This window comes from Festucalex cinctus, unplaced genomic scaffold, assembly GCF_051991245.1.
Source record: "Festucalex cinctus isolate MCC-2025b unplaced genomic scaffold, RoL_Fcin_1.0 HiC_scaffold_27, whole genome shotgun sequence".
Lineage (NCBI taxonomy): Eukaryota > Metazoa > Chordata > Actinopteri > Syngnathiformes > Syngnathidae > Festucalex > Festucalex cinctus.
Window position 1 is genome coordinate 75,447 of NW_027520274.1, and position 11,062 is coordinate 86,508.

The following is an 11,062-nucleotide window of genomic DNA, read 5'->3' on the forward strand; positions in this document are numbered from 1 at the left end:
TGACAGCCATAATCACCTTTTTATTGCTTTAAATGCGTTTTTAGCGCATGATTGTACATTTGAGCTGAATGTGTCAAAATCTTAAAAATTAACAGGTGCCCAAGCAATTTCATGCTAGAATCATCATCCGGATGCCAAAATAAACTAAATATAGCAAAGGATTTCAGTGCACAACGTTTGGTTTAGATTTGACAGCCATAATCAGCGATAGTGTACATTTGAGCTGAATGTGTCAAAATCTTAAAAATTAACAGGTGCCCAAGCAATTTCATGCTAGAATCATCATCCGGATGCCAAAATAAACTAAATACAGCAAAAGATTTGAGTGCACAACGTTTGGTTTAGATTTGACAGCCATAATCAGCAATTGTGTACATTTGAGCTGAATGTGTCAAAATCTTAAAAATTAACAGGTGCCCAAGCAATTTCATGCTAGAATCATCATCCGGATGCCAAAATAAACTAAATATAGCAAAAGATTTCAGTGCACAACGTTTGGTTTAGATTTGACAGCCATAATCAGCAATTGTGTACATTTGAGCTGAATGTGTCAAATATTAAAAATTAACAGGTGCCCAAGCAATTTCATGCTAGAATCATCATCCGGATGCCAAAATAAACTAAATATAGCAAAAGATTTGAGTGCACAACGTTTGGTTTAGGTTTGACAGCCATAATCACCTTTTTATTGCTTTAAATGCGTTTGTAGCGCATGATTGTACATTTGAGCTGAATGTGTCCAAATCTTAAAAATTAACAGGTGCCCAAGCAATTTCATGCTAGAATCATCATCCGGAGGCCAAAACAAACTAAATACAGCAAAAGATTTGAGTGCACAACGTTTGGTTTAGATTTGACAGCCATAATCAGCAATTGTGTACATTTGAGCTGAATGTGTCAAAATCTTAAAAATTAATAGGTGCCCAAGCAATTTCATGCTAGAATCATCATCCGAATGCCAAAATAAACTAAATACAGCAAAAGATTTGAGTGCACAACGTTTGGTTTAGATTTGACAGCCATAATCAGCAATTGTGTACATTTGAGCTGAATGTGTCAAAATCTTAAAAATTAACAGGTGCCCAAGCAATTTCATGCTAGAATCATCATCCGGATGCCAAAATAAACTAAATACAGCAAAAGATTTGAGTGCACAACGTTTGGTTTAGATTTGACAGCCATAATCAGCAATTGTGTACATTTGAGCTGAATGTGTCAAAATCTTAAAAATTAACAGGTGCCCAAGCAATTTCATGCTAGAATCATCATCCGGATGCCAAAATAAAGTAATACAGCAAAAGATTTGAGTGCACAACGTTTGGTTTAGGTTTGACAGCCATAATCACCTTTTTATTGCTTTAAATGCGTTTTTAGCGCATGATTGTACATTTGAGCTGAATGTGTCAAAATCTTAAAAATTAACAGGTGCCCAAGCAATTTCATGCTAGAATCATCATCCGGATGCCAAAATAAACTAAATATAGCAAAAGATTTCAGTGCACAACGTTTGGTTTAGATTTGACAGCCATAATCAGCGATAGTGTACATTTGAGCTGAATGTGTCAAAATCTTAAAAATTAACAGGTGCCCAAGCAATTTCATGCTAGAATCATCATCCGGATGCCAAAATAAACTAAATACAGCAAAAGATTTGAGTGCACAACGTTTGGTTTAGATTTGACAGCCATAATCAGCAATTGTGTACATTTGAGCTGAATGTGTCAAAATCTTAAAAATTAACAGGTGCCCAAGCAATTTCATGCTAGAATCATCATCCGGATGCCAAAATAAACTAAATATAGCAAAAGATTTCAGTGCACAACGTTTGGTTTAGATTTGACAGCCATAATCAGCAATTGTGTACATTTGAGCTGAATGTGTCAAATATTAAAAATTAACAGGTGCCCAAGCAATTTCATGCTAGAATCATCATCCGGATGCCAAAATAAACTAAATATAGCAAAAGATTTGAGTGCACAACGTTTGGTTTAGGTTTGACAGCCATAATCACCTTTTTATTGCTTTAAATGCGTTTGTAGCGCATGATTGTACATTTGAGCTGAATGTGTCAAAATCTTAAAAATTAACAGGTGCCCAAGCAATTTCATGCTAGAATCATCATCCGGATGCCAAAATAAACTAAATACAGCAAAAGATTTGAGTGCACAACGTTTGGTTTAGATTTGACAGCCATAATCAGCAATTGTGTACATTTGAGCTGAATGTGTCAAAATCTTAAAAATTAACAGGTGCCCAAGCAATTTCATGCTAGAATCATCATCCGGATGCCAAAATAAAGTAATACAGCAAAAGATTTGAGTGCACAACGTTTGGTTTAGGTTTGACAGCCATAATCACCTTTTTATTGCTTTAAATGCGTTTTTAGCGCATGATTGTACATTTGAGCTGAATGTGTCCAAATCTTAAAAATTAACAGGTGCCCAAGCAATTTCATGCTAGAATCATCATCCGGAGGCCAAAACAAACTAAATACAGCAAAAGATTTGAGTGCACAACGTTTGGTTTAGATTTGACAGCCATAATCAGCAATTGTGTACATTTGAGCTGAATGTGTCAAAATCTTAAAAATTAATAGGTGCCCAAGCAATTTCATGCTAGAATCATCATCCGAATGCCAAAATAAACTAAATACAGCAAAAGATTTGAGTGCACAACGTTTGGTTTAGATTTGACAGCCATAATCAGCAATTGTGTACATTTGAGCTGAATGTGTCAAAATCTTAAAAATTAACAGGTGCCCAAGCAATTTCATGCTAGAATCATCATCCGGATGCCAAAATAAACTAAATACAGCAAAAGATTTGAGTGCACAACGTTTGGTTTAGATTTGACAGCCATAATCAGCAATTGTGTACATTTGAGCTGAATGTGTCAAAATCTTAAAAATTAACAGGTGCCCAAGCAATTTCATGCTAGAATCATCATCCGGATGCCAAAATAAAGTAATACAGCAAAAGATTTGAGTGCACAACGTTTGGTTTAGGTTTGACAGCCATAATCACCTTTTTATTGCTTTAAATGCGTTTTTAGCGCATGATTGTACATTTGAGCTGAATGTGTCAAAATCTTAAAAATTAACAGGTGCCCAAGCAATTTCATGCTAGAATCATCATCCGGATGCCAAAATAAACTAAATATAGCAAAGGATTTCAGTGCACAACGTTTGGTTTAGATTTGACAGCCATAATCAGCGATAGTGTACATTTGAGCTGAATGTGTCAAAATCTTAAAAATTAACAGGTGCCCAAGCAATTTCATGCTAGAATCATCATCCGGATGCCAAAATAAACTAAATACAGCAAAAGATTTGAGTGCACAACGTTTGGTTTAGATTTGACAGCCATAATCAGCAATTGTGTACATTTGAGCTGAATGTGTCAAAATCTTAAAAATTAACAGGTGCCCAAGCAATTTCATGCTAGAATCATCATCCGGATGCCAAAATAAACTAAATATAGCAAAAGATTTCAGTGCACAACGTTTGGTTTAGATTTGACAGCCATAATCAGCAATTGTGTACATTTGAGCTGAATGTGTCAAATATTAAAAATTAACAGGTGCCCAAGCAATTTCATGCTAGAATCATCATCCGGATGCCAAAATAAACTAAATATAGCAAAAGATTTGAGTGCACAACGTTTGGTTTAGGTTTGACAGCCATAATCACCTTTTTATTGCTTTAAATGCGTTTGTAGCGCATGATTGTACATTTGAGCTGAATGTGTCAAAATCTTAAAAATTAACAGGTGCCCAAGCAATTTCATGCTAGAATCATCATCCGGATGCCAAAATAAACTAAATACAGCAAAAGATTTGAGTGCACAACGTTTGGTTTAGATTTGACAGCCATAATCAGCAATTGTGTACATTTGAGCTGAATGTGTCAAAATCTTAAAAATTAACAGGTGCCAAGCAATTTCATTCTAGAATCATCATCCGGATGCCAAAATAAACTAAATACAGCAAAAGATTTGAGTGCACAACGTTTGGTTTAGGTTTGACAGCCATAATCACCTTTTTATTGCTTTAAATGCGTTTTTAGCGCATGATTGTACATTTGAGCTAAATGTGTCAAAATCTTAAAAATTAACAGGTGCCCAAGCAATTTCATGCTAGAATCATCATCCGGATGCCAAATTAAACTAAATACAGCAAAAGATTTGAGTGCACAACCTTTGGTTTAGATTTGACAGCCATAATCAGCAATTGTGTACATTTGAGCTGAATGTGTCAAAATCTTAAAAATTAACAGGTGCCCAAGCAATTTCATGCTAGAATCATCATCCGGATGCCAAAATAAACTAAATACAGCAAAAGATTTGAGTGCACAACGTTTGGTTTAGGTTTGACAGCCATAATCAGCAATTGTGTACATTTGAGCTGAATGTGTCAAAATCTTAAAAATTAACAGGTGCCCAAGCAATTTCATGCTAGAATCATCATCCGGATGCCAAAATAAAGTAATACAGCAAAAGATTTGAGTGCACAACGTTTGGTTTAGGTTTGACAGCCATAATCACCTTTTTATTGCTTTAAATGCGTTTTTAGCGCATGATTGTACATTTGAGCTGAATGTGTCCAAATCTTAAAAATTAACAGGTGCCCAAGCAATTTCATGCTAGAATCATCATCCGGAGGCCAAAACAAACTAAATACAGCAAAAGATTTGAGTGCACAACGTTTGGTTTAGATTTGACAGCCATAATCAGCAATTGTGTACATTTGAGCTGAATGTGTCAAAATCTTAAAAATTAATAGGTGCCCAAGCAATTTCATGCTAGAATCATCATCCGAATGCCAAAATAAACTAAATACAGTAAAAGATTTGAGTGCACAACGTTTGGTTTAGATTTGACAGCCATAATCAGCAATTGTGTACATTTGAGCTGAATGTGTCAAAATCTTAAAAATTAACAGGTGCCCAAGCAATTTCATGCTAGAATCATCATCCGGATGCCAAAATAAAGTAATACAGCAAAAGATTTGAGTGCACAACGTTTGGTTTAGGTTTGACAGCCATAATCACCTTTTTATTGCTTTAAATGCGTTTTTAGCGCATGATTGTACATTTGAGCTGAATGTGTCAAAATCTTAAAAATTAACAGGTGCCCAAGCAAATTCATGCTAGAATCATCATCCGGAGGCCAAAACAAACTAAATACAGCAAAAGATTTGAGTGCACAACGTTTGGTTTAGATTTGACAGCCATAATCAGCAATTGTGTACATTTGAGCTGAATGTGTCAAAATCTTAAAAATTAATAGGTGCCCAAGCAATTTCATGCTAGAATCATCATCCGAATGCCAAAATAAACTAAATACAGCAAAAGATTTGAGTGCACAACGTTTGGTTTAGATTTGACAGCCATAATCAGCAATTGTGTACATTTGAGCTGAATGTGTCAAAATCTTAAAAATTAACAGGTGCCCAAGCAATTTCATGCTAGAATCATCATCCGGATGCCAAAATAAACTAAATACAGCAAAAGATTTGAGTGCACAACGTTTGGTTTAGATTTGACAGCCATAATCAGCAATTGTGTACATTTGAGCTGAATGTGTCAAAATCTTAAAAATTAACAGGTGCCCAAGCAATTTCATGCTAGAATCATCATCCGGATGCCAAAATAAACTAAATATAGCAAAAGATTTGAGTGCACAACGTTTGGTTTAGGTTTGACAGCCATAATCACCTTTTTATTGCTTTAAATGCGTTTGTAGCGCATGATTGTACATTTGAGCTGAATGTGTCAAAATCTTAAAAATTAACAGGTGCCCAAGCAATTTCATGCTAGAATCATCATCCGGATGCCAAAATAAACTAAATACAGCAAAAGATTTGAGTGCACAACGTTTGGTTTAGATTTGACAGCCATAATCAGCAATTGTGTACATTTGAGCTGAATGTGTCAAAATCTTAAAAATTAACAGGTGCCAAGCAATTTCATGCTAGAATCATCATCCGGATGCCAAAATAAACTAAATACAGCAAAAGATTTGAGTGCACAACGTTTGGTTTAGGTTTGACAGCCATAATCACCTTTTTATTGCTTTAAATGCGTTTTTAGCGCATGATTGTACATTTGAGCTGAATGTGTCAAAATCTTAAAAATTAACAGGTGCCCAAGCAATTTCATGCTAGAATCATCATCCGGATGCCAAAATAAACTAAATATAGCAAAAGATTTCAGTGCACAACGTTTGGTTTAGATTTGACAGCCATAATCAGCGATAGTGTACATTTGAGCTGAATGTGTCAAAATCTTAAAAATTAACAGGTGCCCAAGCAATTTCATGCTAGAATCAATCCGGATGCCAAAATAAACTAAATACAGCAAAAGATTTGAGTGCACAACGTTTGGTTTAGATTTGACAGCCATAATCAGCAATTGTGTACATTTGAGCTGAATGTGTCAAAATCTTAAAAATTAACAGGTGCCCAAGCAATTTCATGCTAGAATCATCATCCGGATGCCAAAATAAAGTAATACAGCAAAAGATTTGAGTGCACAACGTTTGGTTTAGGTTTGACAGCCATAATCACCTTTTTATTGCTTTAAATGCGTTTTTAGCGCATGATTGTACATTTGAGCTGAATGTGTCAAAATCTTAAAAATTAACAGGTGCCCAAGCAATTTCATGCTAGAATCATCATCCGGATGCCAAAATAAACTAAATATAGCAAAAGATTTCAGTGCACAACGTTTGGTTTAGATTTGACAGCCATAATCAGCGATAGTGTACATTTGAGCTGAATGTGTCAAAATCTTAAAAATTAACAGGTGCCCAAGCAATTTCATGCTAGAATCATCATCCGGATGCCAAAATAAACTAAATACAGCAAAAGATTTGAGTGCACGTTTGGTTTAGATTTGACAGCCATAATCAGCAATTGTGTACATTTGAGCTGAATGTGTCAAAATCTTAAAAATTAACAGGTGCCCAAGCAATTTCATGCTAGAATCATCATCCGGATGCCAAAATAAACTAAATATAGCAAAAGATTTCAGTGCACAACGTTTGGTTTAGATTTGACAGCCATAATCAGCAATTGTGTACATTTGAGCTGAATGTGTCAAATATTAAAAATTAACAGGTGCCCAAGCAATTTCATGCTAGAATCATCATCCGGATGCCAAAATAAACTAAATATAGCAAAAGATTTGAGTGCACAACGTTTGGTTTAGGTTTGACAGCCATAATCACCTTTTTATTGCTTTAAATGCGTTTGTAGCGCATGATTGTACATTTGAGCTGAATGTGTCAAAATCTTAAAAATTAACAGGTGCCCAAGCAATTTCATGCTAGAATCATCATCCGGATGCCAAAATAAACTAAATACAGCAAAAGATTTGAGTGCACAACGTTTGGTTTAGATTTGACAGCCATAATCAGCAATTGTGTACATTTGAGCTGAACGTGTCAAAATCTTAAAAATTAACAGGTGCCAAGCAATTTCATGCTAGAATCATCATCCGGATGCCAAAATAAACTAAATACAGCAAAAGATTTGAGTGCACAACGTTTGGTTTAGGTTTGACAGCCATAATCACCTTTTTATTGCTTTAAATGCGTTTTTAGCGCATGATTGTACATTTGAGCTAAATGTGTCAAAATCTTAAAAATTAACAGGTGCCCAAGCAATTTCATGCTAGAATCATCATCCGGATGCCAAATTAAACTAAATACAGCAAAAGATTTGAGTGCACAACCTTTGGTTTAGATTTGACAGCCATAATCATCAATTGTGTACATTTGAGCTGAATGTGTCAAAATCTTAAAAATTAACAGGTGCCCAAGCAATTTCATGCTAGAATCATCATCCGGATGCCAAAATAAACTAAATACAGCAAAAGATTTGAGTGCACAACGTTTGGTTTAGGTTTGACAGCCATAATCAGCAATTGTGTACATTTGAGCTGAATGTGTCAAAATCTTAAAAATTAACAGGTGCCCAAGCAATTTCATGCTAGAATCATCATCCGGATGCCAAAATAAAGTAATACAGCAAAAGATTTGAGTGCACAACGTTTGGTTTAGGTTTGACAGCCATAATCACCTTTTTATTGCTTTAAATGCGTTTTTAGCGCATGATTGTACATTTGAGCTGAATGTGTCCAAATCTTAAAAATTAACAGGTGCCCAAGCAATTTCATGCTAGAATCATCATCCGGAGGCCAAAACAAACTAAATACAGCAAAAGATTTGAGTGCACAACGTTTGGTTTAGATTTGACAGCCATAATCAGCAATTGTGTACATTTGAGCTGAATGTGTCAAAATCTTAAAAATTAATAGGTGCCCAAGCAATTTCATGCTAGAATCATCATCCGAATGCCAAAATAAACTAAATACAGCAAAAGATTTGAGTGCACAACGTTTGGTTTAGATTTGACAGCCATAATCAGCAATTGTGTACATTTGAGCTGAATGTGTCAAAATCTTAAAAATTAACAGGTGCCCAAGCAATTTCATGCTAGAATCATCATCCGGATGCCAAAATAAACTAAATACAGCAAAAGATTTGAGTGCACAACGTTTGGTTTAGATTTGACAGCCATAATCAGCAATTGTGTACATTTGAGCTGAATGTGTCAAAATCTTAAAAATTAACAGGTGCCCAAGCAATTTCATGCTAGAATCATCATCCGGATGCCAAAATAAAGTAATACAGCAAAAGATTTGAGTGCACAACGTTTGGTTTAGGTTTGACAGCCATAATCACCTTTTTATTGCTTTAAATGCGTTTTTAGCGCATGATTGTACATTTGAGCTGAATGTGTCAAAATCTTAAAAATTAACAGGTGCCCAAGCAATTTCATGCTAGAATCATCATCCGGATGCCAAAATAAACTAAATATAGCAAAAGATTTCAGTGCACAACGTTTGGTTTAGATTTGACAGCCATAATCAGCGATAGTGTACATTTGAGCTGAATGTGTCAAAATCTTAAAAATTAACAGGTGCCCAAGCAATTTCATGCTAGAATCATCATCCGGATGCCAAAATAAACTAAATACAGCAAAAGATTTGAGTGCACAACGTTTGGTTTAGATTTGACAGCCATAATCAGCAATTGTGTACATTTGAGCTGAATGTGTCAAAATCTTAAAAATTAACAGGTGCCCAAGCAATTTCATGCTAGAATCATCATCCGGATGCCAAAATAAACTAAATATAGCAAAAGATTTCAGTGCACAACGTTTGGTTTAGATTTGACAGCCATAATCAGCAATTGTGTACATTTGAGCTGAATGTGTCAAATATTAAAAATTAACAGGTGCCCAAGCAATTTCATGCTAGAATCATCATCCGGATGCCAAAATAAACTAAATATAGCAAAAGATTTGAGTGCACAACGTTTGGTTTAGGTTTGACAGCCATAATCACCTTTTTATTGCTTTAAATGCGTTTGTAGCGCATGATTGTACATTTGAGCTGAATGTGTCAAAATCTTAAAAATTAACAAGTGCCCAAGCAATTTCATGCTAGAATCATCATCCGGATGCCAAAATAAACTAAATACAGCAAAAGATTTGAGTGCACAACGTTTGGTTTAGATTTGACAGCCATAATCAGCAATTGTGTACATTTGAGCTGAATGTGTCAAAATCTTAAAAATTAACAGGTGCCAAGCAATTTCATGCTAGAATCATCATCCGGATGCCAAAATAAACTAAATACAGCAAAAGATTTGAGTGCACAACGTTTGGTTTAGGTTTGACAGCCATAATCACCTTTTTATTGCTTTAAATGCGTTTTTAGCGCATGATTGTACATTTGAGCTGAATGTGTCAAAATCTTAAAAATTAACAGGTGCCCAAGCAATTTCATGCTAGAATCATCATCCGGATGCCAAAATAAACTAAATATAGCAAAAGATTTCAGTGCACAACGTTTGGTTTAGATTTGACAGCCATAATCAGCGATAGTGTACATTTGAGCTGAATGTGTCAAAATCTTAAAAATTAACAGGTGCCCAAGCAATTTCATGCTAGAATCAATCCGGATGCCAAAATAAACTAAATACAGCAAAAGATTTGAGTGCACAACGTTTGGTTTAGATTTGACAGCCATAATCAGCGATTGTGTACATTTGAGCTGAATGTGTCAAAATCTTAAAAATTAACAGGTGCCCAAGCAATTTCATGCTAGAATCAGCATCCGGATCCCAAATTAAACTGAATACAGCAAAAGATTTGAGTGCACAACGTTTGGTTTAGGTTTGACAGGCATAATCACCTTTTTATTGCTTTAAATGCGTTTTTAGCGCATGATTGTACATTTGAGCTAAATGTGTCAAAATCTTAAAAATTAACAGGTGCCCAAGCAATTTCATGCTAGAATCATCATCCGGATGCCAAAATAAACTAAATACAGCAAAAGATTTGAGTGCACAACGTTTGGTTTAGATTTGACAGCCATAATCAGCAATTGTGTACATTTGAGCTGAATGTGTCAAAATCTTAAAAATTAACAGGTGCCCAAGCAATTTCATGCTAGAATCATCATCCGGATGCCAAAATAAACTAAATATAGCAAAAGATTTCAGTGCACAACGTTTGGTTTAGATTTGACAGCCATAATCAGCGATAGTGTACATTTGAGCTGAATGTGTCAAAATCTTAAAAATTAACAGGTGCCCAAGCAATTTCATGCTAGAATCATCATCCGGATGCCAAAATAAACTAAATATAGCAAAAGATTTCAGTGCACAACGTTTGGTTTAGATTTGACAGCCATAATCAGCGATAGTGTACATTTGAGCTGAATGTGTCAAAATCTTAAAAATTAACAGGTGCCCAAGCAATTTCATGCTAGAATCAATCCGGATGCCAAAATAAACTAAATACAGCAAAAGATTTGAGTGCACAACGTTTGGTTTAGATTTGACAGCCATAATCAGCGATTGTGTACATTTGAGCTGAATGTGTCAAAATCTTAAAAATTAACAGGTGCCCAAGCAATTTCATGCTAGAATCAGCATCCGGATCCCAAATTAAACTGAATACAGCAAAAGATTTGAGTGCACAACGTTTGGTT